Raw genomic sequence first — 15,692 nt, 5'->3', positions numbered from 1 at the left:
GTCCTGAAAGAGCTAAATACCTGAAAACAACACAAAACAAAGCATAACACAAGCAAAATGATAAAAAGACCTAATAAACATGTGCAATCCGAGTCAAATACGCGGTGTTTTTCAGTGTGATCATGAGATGAAGTCCAGTCAAGTTTCATGATCAAATTCAATATGACCTCTACAAGTTTTATTCTTTGAATAAATTCAAATTCAACTTGCAAGGGCATGTTCCAAGAGGAAACATTATAGGTCACTTTGGGCCATTACCATTGAACAAGAGATTTTCCTCAACTTCTAAAATGAATAACTCCTTCATGACAAATCCAAATGAGGTCAAATTTGTGACCAAATCTAATAGGTTTGAAAGATCTACAACTTTGTTGAAGGAACGTTCTTCATTTGAATCCTATAGCAAAAGTTATTCAAGGTGGAAGAAGTGACCATTTGGCTTGGTACTTAGAAAAATTTCATTTATGATTGATTTTCCAAATATACACCTCAAATATCATCACGATCTAAGCTTCAAATGTAAAAGTGTTCAACATGAAAGTTGTTCCCCTTGATCTTGCCTTTCCAAAAAGTCTAAGATCATCTCATTTAATCAAGAATTGGATGACTTGCGCATGGTTTCTCTTTAAGGCTCCATTTGGATGAATCTCATGTTCACTTTCCAATTTCCATTGCATGATCACATGACACACTTTCAGCGTTGCACATGATGAATTTTGGACCTGATTACATCATTTCATGCGCCTATCACATGCCCATGCATCCATGCAAGTGAGAATTGCTATTTTTGGCATTTTGATGAAAGTGTGTGGAAAGCAAATGCATATCCTATAAATAAGACCCCTCATACTCAGAATTATGGACACCTTGCCCAATCTTTGAACCTGCAATCCTAACCCTCACCATTAGAGGACAAACTTGAAGGTTTTCAATTGCAAATCAAGTTTCAATTTGACTTCAGTTTTGAAGTTGAAACTCCAAGTATCCAAGTATTTCCTTGATCCAATTCAACTTCTGCAAGCTTCTGAAGTCAAGCCAAGGCCAATTGGAAGCAAGATCAAGTAAGATTCAAGCTCCCTCAAAGGTGAATTTTCAGAAACTTCATCTCTTCGATTCTCTTCCAATTCTTCACCATTCTCTTTGATTTTTGGTTGACTGAAGTCGTACCAATGTAGGCAACAAGATTGAGTTGCTTTGAGGTCAAATCGAAGCAACTCAGTTCATGATCCTCAAAATTCAAATTCCTGTATCTTTTTATATACTTGGAATTGGAAAAAAATTGAGGCCAGTTTCGAGATCCTGAGCATTTTATTTTAAATAGTGTCCTTATTTTTCATTTTCCATTGAGATGAAGTTGGACCAGTCCGGTGGAGGTCACCGGAGAAGATGATCGGAGCCCTAGCTCTGGTGGTGTGTTGGCACACTTCCTGGCCATCTGATCATGTTTGGATGTTATAATCTGAGCCATTGCTTGTGAATACCGTGCGTACATTGCATTGACTAAAGATTACCATGGAAAGCGCGCATGTGGCCATAAGATCTGCCACCTCAATTAATCAGGGAGATCTGATGGCCCTTGTTTTTTATAATTTATTTTTATTTTCTAAATTTTCATTTAATCCTCTTATTTTATTTTATTCATAGAACTTCATTTTTAATTCAAAAAATATGGGACTTTCACCAAAAATCTTTAAATAATTTTCTCTTTCATATTCAGAATTAAAATTATTTTTTGGATTAATTTTGATATTTTTCATGAAATAAATGTTTTTGTGCATATTTTTAATTGTTAAAAATACTTCTGACTTTTCAAAAATAGTGAATTTTTTTGTCTAAGGTCCTTTGACCTTGTTTGACCTAGGATAAATCCCTTGGCCATTTATTTGGTGTTTTGAAGAGATTTTAGGTTTTGACCAAATAAAAATGTATTTTAATTCATTTTTAAATAGGTTTGTAATTGTTTAATTGTTTAAAAATTATGTTGAGTCATTTTTATGGTCTTGTGATGTTTGACTTTCTGTTTGGACCTTGGTCAAGGTCGATTTGACTTTTGTTTGATCAAAACCATTGGATTTAGGGAATTGATGAAATGTACATTTCATCTCCCAAAATCAATGGATGGTTTTGATTTGATGAAACTCCTCCCTTAGTCAATTTGTGTTTCTATCTTCCCCTACCTCTTCATCTTCATCCATATTCTTTCTCATTCCCTCATTTGACCAATGAAATCTCTAATGTCTTAAGGTTATTTGGTTCATTAATCACCTTGTGTCAGATGAACTAATACAAGTACGACTGAGATATGTCCCTCCCTCTTGATCTTTTCTTTTAGTGTGTGGTATGTTTTAGGAGTTTGGTTCTTTATACCAAATCTCTAACATGCATTAACACCTAAATTTTTATTGCCCGACCTCAGATAGTTGTTACTTTTACATAAGTCCAATTACGATTGCTTAACATAGAGCTAAACTTGACCCTAATGGCATAACGTTCTAGCAAGTGAGATTATAAGTCTCCCATTCTTCATGGTATTGTATGGAGACTTGACCTTTTTTCCTTTCATAAGAGCTAGTGGCATACTTGTTGAATTATCCAACTTGGAGCCCTTCTCATGGAAGATGTCTTGGTTTAAGGATTCATAATTGTGAAAGAATGGTTGAGTGTTCTCCAAAGAATGACTTAAACAATTAAAAAACACCACTAACCTTTACTAACCTTTGACTAATATTTGACTACTTCTCATTAATATTGCTTTACTTTCAAGTCATTTACTTTATGCAATTTAAATTTCAGTCATTTATCATCCATTGTCATTTACATTTCATTTAACTTGTTTATGTTTATGTCATTTTCACTTTGCTCATTTGAGCCATATCTTGTGATTGTATATATATTTGTTTGTGTGTTTTGGTTTTGTTTGTGGTCTTAGGACCTTAAAACATATGATAACAACAAAAAACCCTAAAAAACATCTGGTGGACTGTTGATCTTGATCTAAATTCTTGGACTTAGGATTAGGCAACATTCCCTATGCAAAAAGGACTTGTCCAATGCTAACATTTTGAGACCAAGCTACTATGAACTGAGCCTTCATCTGATGCAAACATTGAGTTTTGTTTGAATTCATCTGCTACTTTGTCTTGGTGTTAATTTCTATTTTAACCTTGTGTCTGATGCTTTGCTATGAGTTGATTAAGGAATATTTCATCTGATACATGAGAAGACAAAGAAGACTGCTAGCTTTTGGGATTGCTTGCTTTGATGTGACCATCTTTATTTGATGCCTTAATTATGTCTAGATATTGCCAATTGCTTATTGATTATTGCTTGATTCAAAGTCCAAAGGGAAAATGGGTTTCCTATATGACATTCTTGTCAGTTGGATTGCATCCCATTTGTCAGATCTTTTCAACTCTTAACTTTTAATTTGTGCTTAAGATAGCCTCTTCATCTCCTCCCACTTCTTAAATTTCAAATCTCTCTCTCTTTTCAAAAACTTCTTTGCTTGTGATTTTAAACTTAGACTTTGTTTAATGATTAGAAACTTTGGCCTTATGCCATTGAATTTTAAATCTTTTCTTAATCAATTTTGTAAATAAACTTAATCATATTGACTTCAAATTTCAAAAAGATAAAAAGGACTAACAACCCCATTCAAATTTTTGGCCCATTTGTGCCCCTTTTCTTATTATTTTTTTTAAAAGATGAAGCTAGCAGAGATATACCCAAACGTATCGCACTCTCGAACATACAACAAAGTTGCCATTGAACTTTATTTATTCTCGAAGGAAAGGGAAAACATCGATAAAACCCGGGGGAAAGAGACATGCTGGGTAAGGAAGTCAGTTATGCAAGGGGAAAATATTAGCACCCCAAAACATCCATGGTACTCCATGGGAACCGTTTCGATTATTCTCGCTCGAATATGTATGATATCTAAGGGTTACTCACAAAAGAATGGGGGAAAGGAAACAAAATAGATAAAGTGCTCAGTGAGGATTGGGGCCCTCATGCCTATATATCCTCATAGTGCAATGAGGAATTCAGAGCTCCGTAGTTCGAATAACTAGTGGTAGGAGATGAAAAGAAGTGTGATCAAAGTAAGGTCTGAACCAAAGGATTGTGTTTTGAACTCCAACAAGGGTGAAAAGATGAACCCAAGAGTAAGGTGGTTATTAACAGTATGTGGGCTGGTAAGACCGCCACTATAGGGTAAAGCCGAAAAGAAGGAATTAAGTGTTTGGGCACAGTCTCAAACATCTCTTGGTTCACAAGGTGACGCAAGATGGAGCACAAAGAGATAATGTGTTTGGCTTAAAGATAACTGGTATATCACATGGAGTGAATGAAGGTAGAGTATGAAAGCATCGTTGAGATGAATGGAGTGAAGTGACCAAAGTCACATAATTGAATATTAGGTGTTAAGTGACTGAAGAAGTATTGTTTGAAACCGAAAGATGAAAGTTTATTGGAATCCATAAGAGAAATGGAATCTTTACCATAGAGGGAAACAACTTTAGCCAATACGTGGACTAGTAGGACCGCCACTATAGGGTGATTAGCCAAAAAAGAAGGAATTAAGTGTTTGGCACAATCCCAAACAACTCTAGGTAGAAATGCGGACTTTACATTAGGTGTCCTGAAAGGGTGTGTATAGAATTCCAAAGAAAGTGTATTTTGATGTCAAACGGATAATCTGTCATTGGGTGAATGATTTATGATCGAAGGTAGGTAATGAATAGTGAAAGATATGAATGATGCCCTAAGGCGAAGGAGGAATAATTAGAAATATGCTCGCCAAGGATTCACATCCTCGTGCCTACGTATTCTCATTGTGCAATGAGAAAGTCAGAACAATCGTAGTTTGGAACCATGAGAATAGAAAGAGACATATACTGTGATGAAGAGTATAATCTATGAAATTGGGGACTCACAAGACAAACCCAATTTCAGAGATTAACTACCATGAAACAAGGAGAGAGATATTTGTCTAAGCAACAGGGACTCATAAGACAAACACCATTTCAAGGAATGATTGTAGTACTGTATAATACAAGGAATAGTGTATCACTGGAAAGGGAACAAACAGTTCGAGATTAAATAAGAATAGTATCTTGGATCCAAGAAGGAGATATACTCTAAATCGAAGAGCAAGATCTGCATTTACAAGTATGTGGGCTAGTAAGACTGCCACTGTAGGGTAAAGCCAAAAGGAAAGACTGAATTAAGTGTTCAGGCATAGTCCCAAACAACTCTCGATTCATGAGGTGGTCTGTCGTTAAATCGTCCTAAAAGGACAGACAAGGAGTCCAAGGAGAAGTATGATTGATCTCAAAAAGGATGGTATTGATAGAATGAGTGAAGAATGATTGATTGATAAATAGGGTAGCTCGCGAAGAAACTGGGTTCTCCTACCTACGTATCCTTATAGTGCAATAAGGAAAACATAGCTTTCGTAGTTCAGCCCACTAGGGCTGAAAGTAAGATGATTGAGGCAAAAGAAGATGATTGAATGAAAGAGTGGAGTAGACTTGATAGTTATTTGATAAGAATCACACTAAAGTCTATGAGTAAAGGTGAATATGATAAGCAACAAGCCAACGTCTCGCATCCAAAGATATCCAAAATAAGTGTAGGAAAGCTCCAGTCTTATTCCTTCTTTACTACTTAAGGCTCATGACATGTAATTCTTATTCTAAATTTCAAGTGGGGAGAGGAGGATCTTTGTTGTTGTTTCTTGTATTGATGAAGACCTTATCAATCGTTCGATTCGAATTGCACTAAAGTCTATGAATAGAGGTGAATACAATGAACGTTGGGTCATTCGTCCCATACCCAAAGTTATTCAGAATGGGGGTAGGAATTCTCCAGTCCCACTCCTTCTCTATTGCTTAAGGCTCATGTCGTACAACTCGATTCATGATTGATAAGTTGTTGATGTAGTCCTTGCTTTCCTTTGTGAAGAGGGAGAGACTTGCCAAATGTATGATTAGAATTGTGCTAAAGTCTATGAATAAAGGTGAATATGATGAGCGTTGGGTCATTTGTCCCATACCCAAAGATATTCAGAATGGGGGTAGGAATTCTCCAGTCTCACTCCTTCTCTATTACTTACGGCTCATGCCATACAATTCTAACTTTGATTTAACAAGCTCTTGTAATTTTCCACCTTTGATTGCTTGTAGTATCCGCTGCTTGGTATGACTGAGGATGCCTTGATTGAAGATCTTGACTTGAGGCTTCGAGCTCTACAGCTTAGAGAAACAAGTCTTGTTAAATGACCAAGGGTCTTTTGGTCATTCAAATTGGACTGTGGGATTATACAAGTTCAAAGGATTTAATTGATCAAAATTCCTTTTGATCAATTCAAATCGGAGGGCTTGAAATTATTTGGAATTTTAGGTTAAAACCTAATTTAATGGTTAGAATTAATCAAGCTAATCTAAGTGTACATGTTATGATTGATTAAAGTTGATTAAAAACCTATGTTACAATCCTAGGGGAGCATGTTAATGTTAGTCAAAATCTTGATTAAAAATTATATGTTAGAATGCTAAAGGAACATGTGGTTATATGGCTAAAACATCAAAATCACCCCCAAAGGGTAAAATGGTCATATCACAAAATCATGCATATTGGATTAAATTTCTAACCATGAAAATTCTAATTAAAATCATCTAAATCCTACCTAAAAAAGGTCTAATTAGCTTAAATTCTAAAAAGTATCAAACTAAAATTCTAAGATCAATTATGAAGTTTAATTAACATTCTAAAGAAAACTCCAATTAACTAATCAAACCTTTTAACGTTTCTCATCAAACTCATGTTACTTAAGGAAAAATATAATTAATTTCTAAAAAATAACATTCTAATCCAATTATCCTAATTAAGTTAATCTAAACTTAATGAACCTAATTACTTAAATACTAATCTAAATCCTAAATTACTAATTGCACATAATTACTAATTAATCTAGAAACATCACAACCAGGCCCAAGAAAAAGGAATGGGCCTCAAAAGAATCAAGTGGTGGCCCACGAAAAGGAATGCAGTGGGCAGAAAATCCAGAGCGATGCATGTATGTGCGACAAACGGGCCTTAGAGAAACAGAGGGTGCATGCCCGATTTTGTTCAATTCAGGTTAATGATGGTTGAAGGTAACACGAACCATTTGGGCCCTAAGCCCAGACGCGGTCCGACCCTAACTTGCCAAGGAACAAAAGAGTTGACATGCGGCAAGATTTATTTAGATTCCGATCAGATCTTCTCCGTCTCCAGCGTCCATGTTGTAGCTCATAGCGTCTCTAGCCTACATTCACCACTCAGCATCACCCGGGTGTTCTACCTTCGGATTATGCCTCGCATTCTTTTCAACAAATGGCGTTTTCCGCCATCGTGTTTATTCGTTGCCACGTTTACTCGTCGCTGTCGTGGCTCATGAATTCCACCACTCATTGAGTCCATTCACTCTATTATGTATGCTAACAGAAGAAAACAAAACGTGTTGAGTCGAAAACTAACCCGGATCGAACTTTCTCTTGATTCTTTTTCTTTTGCCTTTTTGATCTCCTTCTTCTTCTTCTTCACATTGTTGTCATGTATTTGTGACCGTGAGCGCCGAGTTGTTGAGTATTGTTGAGCGGTGTGAGGTGTGGATTAAGGTAGAGCTCAACTGTTAAAGCTTCTAATGTTGAAGCTCTACAGTTATGGTGATGAGCGTGTGGTGAGGGTGAGAGATAGAGATTCGAAGATGATTTTAGAGGATTGAAGGTGCTAATTATCAAGGCCTAAAAATGATGAAGGAGATGATGATTTATAGTGCTTAGGCTTGGGATTAGGATAGGTTTGGATTCAGGTCTGGAATTAGTTAGGAGTTGGTTTGGAGTTAGTTATTTTCCACTCACTGAGTTGAATCCCTAACCCAGTTAGTTAGTAACAAATGAATTAGTTAGTTGAACCATGATAAAATCCAATGGTTGTGGAGTGTAAGTTAGGTTAGCTTTAGGATTTTGGTTAGTGCAGTCCATAAAGGGTGAATGGTATGTTGGTTGTTAATGTTAAGTGAAGTTTTTGTTAAATGGAGTGAATGATGAGTTAATTGAAATGTCTTATATGTGGAATGTCTTCTGCAGGATGGGTTTTGTTGATGGATAGGTTGATATGATGTTTGACGCAGGTTCTACAGCTTCACCATTGGTTTATGGAGCGACTTTGCAGCTGGCGTGGCTTACGTGTTACCGTCGGTTAGGTTCCGCTGCCGTTCTGTATGCAGCTGGTATGCTTGAATGGTGAAGATAGTTGGCTAGAAGCAGCTGTAGATATATGCATCGTAGTTTCCGTTTAATTCTGGTTCTTGAATTGATTTGTATGAATTGATTGTTGTGATGCAGGTTCTGGAAATTTTTAACATTCTCTTTGGATAATACTGTTGGCACTATGGAGACCAACTGAAGCATATTAAATGAGAAGCGCTTGGCTATTTCTGGATGAATAAAAGCAACCGGAGTAAGCCCATCATTTAGTTCTTGTCAATGAAGCAACATCTTTGCAGTATGCTCTTTACTATTGGAACCGACATGTGAATCGCCTGGCGAATCTGAATTTCTTTTGCGTGTCTTTGGAGTAACATTAGCCTCAGCTCTTAGCATGAGTTGTACCACCGCATTCTTGGGAAAGACAGAAGCAACATAGAATGTGATAACAGTGTGACCATTCAAACACAAATGGAAACCTTATCCCTTCATGAAAAATCCTAACTTGATTGAGAATTTGAGCTTCAGCTTGTTCAGAATTGAGTTCCAGAATTTTCCAATCATCCTCAGTATCTGGCTCTATCGAGACGGAAGAAGCGTGAGGGACGTTAGAAGTGACTATAACTCAAACCGGAGAATGAATCGGCAAGGAAATGCAATCGGAAAAATGTTGAGAAACATAAATTGACGAAGGATAAGAGGAAGTGGCTCCGGACCAGGCGACAAACCAGGAGTGAGGATAGTGAGTAGAAGAACGAAGTTCGAGAGCGATAATTGGAGGGAGTGAAGATGAAGACGTGGATTAAGGAGTTTGGATTGAAAATAGAATGAAGTTGAGTGATTATTTGGTGTATGAAATAAGTCTGCGAATTCAGGGCATTACTAGGCTGCAATAGAAGGTCATGGTGCCATGGTTTGATGCAAGTAGAGCAAGGAAACTTTTTAGGACAAGGTTCATGCGTACAAGTTGGTGCGACGATGTGTCTTGCTGCAAGATGTATTCATGTCATTGGTTTTCTCATGCCATGTGTAGCAGTAAATTCATGATCATCAAGCTATGGATAAGCTAGAGATCAAATAACAAGAGTCGCCACCGCGCTTTTATTATTTCCAAGGGAAAAGGGAAAAATTAAGAACAAGATCCAAAAGTAAGAAGTTTTCAAATCAAAACTAATAAAATGTCAGAGATTACAGGTAAGGGGGTTGGTTACACATAGGGAAGGTGTTAGCACCAAAAGTATCCTAGGTACTCCTAGGACACCTTTTTTGTGTGCATATTTATTTGGTACAAAAATGATGTTTACAAACAAATAGAGTGGGTGGATGAGAAAAGAATTTATTAATTATATTTTTGTGTTTGACAAGACCTTCGGACTTGTGCCTACGTACCAACATAAAAATGAGGGATCAAAACCTCGTAGTTCGTGATAAAAACTTCAAAATGGATGCATTGCTTTTAACAAAAATTAAGTTTGAAAGGCACAAAGGCCTCAAATGGTTTGAATGAGTTAGTTATTTTTGACCTGAAATGGGATGAGGATGAAGAGACTAATCCTATGCACAAAATTAAAAGTTAATAGTTGAAAATATCTGACCAAATGGGCAGCAATCCAATAGACAAGAATGTCAATAGAAACCCAGAATTTTGTTGGACATTTAGAATCAAGCAACACACAAATGAACAATTATATTATCTTGAAGATAAATGCATCAAATAAAGATAGCCACATCCAAGTTTTAGCCATTCCATGATCTTCTTCAGATTAGCCCATGTAACAGATGGATTCCACAAGTCACAGGTTCAAAATAACAGCTTCACAATGATCATATTGCAGATGAACTCAGAGGGATCTTGAATGATGTATCATATGAAGTTTCAAATTGCAAGCACTTGGTTTCACAGAAAGTTGGCATTGGCAAAGTCCTTTAGCATAAGAATGTTGTCTAAGTTCTAAGTCCATTTGTCCAAGATCAAGCCGACAGTCCACACAATTTATTTTTAGGGTTTTTGTTGTTATTATGTACATTAATGGTCAAAGACCACACAAGCAAGAAAAGTATACACAAACAAGATATGTCACACAATATGGTTCAAATGGACAAAGTGAAAATTGCATTAACATAAACAATTAGAATGGTATGAATAATGGCAAATGAATAAAGGCTCAAATTAAATGACATTAAAGTAAATGGCTTGAAATTAAAAGTTAGTTGTTAATGAGTTAGAAGTTAGTATCGTTTTGCTTTTGCTTTTCATTTTTTTAAGACATTGTTTGGAGAACACTCAACCCACTTATCACAAGCATGGATCCTTGAGCCAAGACATCTTCCAAAGGAAGGAAAAAAGGCCAAGTTTCCACATAATACCATGAAAGAGGAGAGACTTACAATCTCACTAACTAGAATGCTTATGCCTTTCGTGTCACAAATTTAGCGCTATGTTAACCAATCGTAATTGGACTTATGTAGAAGTCACGACTATTTGAGACCGGGCAATAAACTTTTGGTGTTAATGCATGTTGGAGACATAGCATTATGAACTATGCTCATTAAACATACCACACACAAAAAATATGCAAAAAGGGGTGGCCTAATCTCATCCATACTCATGTAAATTTTTCAATCAACTAGCTTTAGGACTTTGAGATATCATAGGCCAAATGAGATGAATGCATAAAGAATGGGAATGAGATGAAGAGGGAGGAGAATGGATCAAAACTCAAATTGATCAAAGAAGGACCTTTACCAAATTAATATCATCCATTCATTTTGGGAGATGGAATGTACATTCCATCAATCCCCTAAATCCAATGATATTAACTTGACAAAGTCAAATCAACTTGACCAAGGCCCAACGACAAGAGTAAAACTCAAACAAGTCATCACAATTAGTCAACAAAATTATTTGGCATTTATTCAAATTAAAAATACTGAAGTAAGGCATTTAAATTAAATATGGTTTGTCAAATTCCAAAACCTCATCAAAACACCAAAGAAATGGCCATGAGATTTATCATAGGTCAAACAAGGTCAAAGGACCTTGGAGAAAAAAATTCAGAATTGTTAAAGACTTAAAAGTATTTTTACACAATTAAAAATAATCACAAAATCAATTAATTCATGAAAAATATTAATAATGATCCAAAAAATAATTTTAATTCTGAATATGGAAGAGGAAATTATTTAATTTTTTTTGGTGAAACTCTCATATTTTTTGGATCAATATTAAAATTAATATGAATCAATGAAAATAAAAGAATTAAAATGAAAATCATAAAATAACAAAAAATGTGAGCTACTTGATCTCCCTCATTAATTGAGGTGGCAGATCAAGTGGCCTAGAACGCACGTTCCATGATGGAACCTAGTCAGCGCGCCACACACGTGGTACCCAAAACCAACGCCTCAGATTAAAACAAAATGACAAGATCATGTGGCTGGGAGATGTGCCAACGCACGGCCAGAGTTGTAGCTCCGGTCTTCTTCTCCGGTGGACCTCACCGGACTGGTCCACCCTCAACCATCACTAAAATAAAAAAGGAGGACATGATCTGAAAGAAAAAATGGCGTAGAGCACGAATCTGACCTCAATTTTAACTAACTCCACATATATAGAAAGATATGGGGAGTTGAACTTTGAGGTGTGTCAACTGAGTTGCTTCGATTTGACCTCTAAGCAACTCAATCTTCTTGCCTATATTGGTAGGACTTCAGACAACCAAAGATCCAAGAGAATTGAGTAGAATTGAGAGAGAATCAAAGAGATGAAGTTTTCTAAAAATTACCTTCAATATTGTGCAGTTCTTGATGTTGCTTGCTCCAAACACGATCTGATCACACTTGAGAAGCTAGCAGGAAGTGATTAGAGAGGTTGCAAGGCTTTGGATCCTAGAGTTCTTGAATCTCCAACAGTTAAGATTCAAACTCAAATTTCAAACTGAAATTTATCAGGTTTTCCTTTGGAATGAGAGGGGGTTCAATCGGGGGCAAAGCTAGCGCGCAAGGTGTGATTCAAATGACACATAGGTCATGTATTTATAGCATTGATGAATGATATTTGCACACTTCAAATTTTGTCCAAATTTAGCAATGTTGATGGCATGAGTGCATGGGAATGTGCAGGCCCATGATGCAATGCAAAAAGGTCCAAAATTAATCCAAATGAAGTCTGAATGGAAGCTTGATTAGCAAGGCAAAGTGAACTGAAGTTTTGAAGTTTGATTATTTCCAATTATGAATCCCTGTTAAAGTCATGCGCAGACCTAGCAAACCTCATCCAAAATGCATGAAATTGGGTTCTTTCGAAATCTTGGATCAAGGGGAACAAGTTTGATGTTCAACACTTTTTCATTTGGAGCTTGGAACATGGGGAATTTTGAGGTGGAAGTTTGGAAATTTCAACATGTTGAAATTTTTTCTAAGTGTCAAGCCATATATCTCAATATTCCATCTTACTTAACTTTTTATGTGAGCTTCAAATGAGAAATGTTTCTTCATAAACCTTGTAGCTCTTTCAAAGAAATTTAAAATGGTCACCAATTTCATGTCATTTGGATTTAGAATGATAGAGTTATGCATTTTTGAAGTTTGAAAGAATCACTTGTTCAATGGTATAGGTCAAAAATGACCTATAATATAACCTCATATCACATGCTCATAAAAGTTGAATTTGCTCTCACTCCAAAAATCAAATTTGAAGTAGACATCTTGAATTTGATTGTACAACTTATAAATCTTTCATCTCATAAAAATTGAGCAAGTATGGCCTTGGGAAGTTGACTTTCAAATTAGGGTTTAGACAAAATGACCTATAATGTTTCAACATAGAAAATGATTTTCTAAGCAAAACTAGCTCTAGGTCTAAACATGAAAGTTGTCTAGAATGTCATTTAGAGTAACTTTTATCTTGGAATCATTTTCATATGGTGAAAATTGTAGGAGATAGGGTCTAGGGAGACCTAGTTTTGATCAGATGAATTCATCTGGCCAACCACCATCAACCAACTTGCTAGCCTTCAATTCTTTTGACTTTCTAGGCTCATGGTAGATCATATATGCATAATATGATGAATTTTGAAGTGTCCCTTTATATATTTGATCAATTGGTGAGATAGATTGTTGGAGAAGTTACTCAAGATACCAATCAAACTAGGGTTTCCAAGGCAAATCACCCTCAAACTCTTGAAGAAAACTTGATCAATATGACATGTATGATCTACCATGAGCCTAGAAAGTCAAAAGAATTGAAGGCTAGAAAGTTGGTTGATGTGTTATTTGTCATGAGGGTATTAAACCCTAGATGTGAACTTGATAGATCAATGGAGATCATGCCCTACCTGCAAAAGGAGTTAGGCAAATACAAAGACACATTTTTGTATTTTGGTTAATAAAATAATGATATACAAGTATGATACAATCACAAAGTGCTTGGTGATCTCTCCCAAAACAAACCCAATGAAGGAGGGGTAAGGAGGATGCCAATGTATGATCTCAATGCTAATGCTTATGATGAAATTGCATGAGGGATCTTAGGGTCAAAATTGGGGTCTTACAGCTGCCCCTATTTAAGGACATTCTAAATGAGGAGGCGAAGGTTAAAATCTTCATATCGACTCAGTAGAATGGGCTTAAATAACAACATATAGAAACAAATTTTGGTCCCTAAGAGACCTCATGATGCATATGATATGAATGCAAAAGTTAATGCCCTGTGGGGAAATATTGCCACATAGGAAAAGAAATCAGAGAGACCGAAAATCGCAGCAGTATAATATATTCCATAAGGAAAACTCACTGGGGAGACAGAGACTCATGGGGATAAAGGGAGTTGTGCGTAGGCCAGGCTACGACTTAAAACTATTGGGGGACTCGAGGAATTCCATTCAAACATGGAAAAGACTCAGTCGGGGAACAACAACATCTGCAGGGTGTAAGACCCTAATTTTGACCCTAAGATCCCTCATGGCATCATATCATTGCTCATTGCACCGCCTCAAGGATCATAGCATCTTGGCTCCTAAACCCTAGGGTTGGGACTTATGTGAGTGGTTTGAGACCACCAAGCATGATTGAATTGTATATTATTGCTTTTCTTATATTGCCTACTAACCAAAAGCACAAAAAATATGTCACTAACTTGTTTTGTTTTTGAAGCTCAAGCAGTCATGTGATCCAAGGCTCCTAGGAGGCCCCCATGCTCAAAGAATGGCTAGATGAAGATGAAAGCAGGCATGACAATGGTTCCCAAAGCTCTCAATCATCATATATGTCTCCCAAGTATCTCAATTTAACAATTTGATCAAGATAAACCAAAGGGCTTGAGGATTGTTTCCTAAGGAAACCCTAATTCAACTATGCATTGACTATGCCTTGCTCATGAAGAAACCTCAACCTATGATCAAATTCAATCAAGGGAAGTTATTTCATTCATCATTTTATGCATATATGAGCTTATGTGAGTATCCTCAATCATTCATTCATCAAGATTTGAAGTTTGGACTTGAGAAGTTGACCAGTCAATTCATCTGACTAAAATGAAATCCACTGAGACCTAACGTTTGATGTGTTTGTCAAATGATGATGACCCCAAGACAAAAAAAGGTTCTTAAGGACCATATTAACAACTTTCATGTTCATCAAAAATTCATTTGAAACTTGGAAGGTCATCATTCATTTCAAAACATTATAGGTCATTTTGACTGAAACCCTAATTTTGGGTCAACTTCCCAAGGACCTAACTCCTTCATTTTTTATGATTTTGAGGTGAGACCAAGTGAATTGGAAAGTTTAATATGTCTAATTATATTTTTATGTTGGACAAAATTTCATAATCCTAAAATAAACACATGTGATAATATAAAACATTATCGGTCACTTTGGACCAAAGCCATTGAATCTTGAAAAAGTCCAACTTCAAGTGCCCATAACTTTCTCATTACAAATCCAAATTATGCAAACTTTAAGTCAAAATTTAATGTCTTGAAAATATCTACAACTGTTATGTTGGAGGCTTTTCCATTTGAGGCTTGCATCATTGAAACAGAAGGGCTTGAAGTTGGTCCTTTTTGGCAAAAATTTCAAATACATATTTTGTACCTTAAACTTCATAGCTAGTTTTCACAATTTTCCAAACTCCAAATGTATTTTTGTGCAACATAGCTTTTGTTCCTTATGTCAAGACCTTTCCAACAATTACTCACATGCCTATGTTTGGATTTTCTAAATGGGACTTTTGAAGAGATGAACAATTGTGACCATTTATGCATTTCATGTTAAATCTTGATACACAAGCAATTGTATTTCAAACTGCACGTCCAAACCATTCCATTATCATTTCAGCTTGCATTTGCATTAGCTTTTGGGCCTCATATGCATCTATACAGGCCCATGCATGGAGGACCCAATTTCATGCACACGAGTTTGCTCACACATTCCTTGCAG

General features: G+C 36.2%; 1 long non-coding RNA gene across 1 annotated transcript; it reads left to right on the top strand.

Moving 5' to 3' along the window:
• The first annotated feature begins 7,107 nt into the window (after window positions 1–7,107).
• LOC127096761 (uncharacterized) lies at window positions 7,108–9,618 on the top strand. The gene is made up of 2 exons (XR_007792804.1): window positions 7,108–8,275; window positions 8,391–9,618. It is a non-coding gene; the product is annotated as an uncharacterized LOC127096761 (long non-coding RNA).
• Window positions 9,619–15,692: the final 6,074 nt, after the last annotated feature.

Source organism: Lathyrus oleraceus, chromosome 6, assembly GCF_024323335.1.
Source record: "Lathyrus oleraceus cultivar Zhongwan6 chromosome 6, CAAS_Psat_ZW6_1.0, whole genome shotgun sequence".
Taxonomy (NCBI): domain Eukaryota; kingdom Viridiplantae; phylum Streptophyta; class Magnoliopsida; order Fabales; family Fabaceae; genus Lathyrus; species Lathyrus oleraceus.
This window is presented reverse-complemented; position numbering and strand designations above follow the sequence as displayed.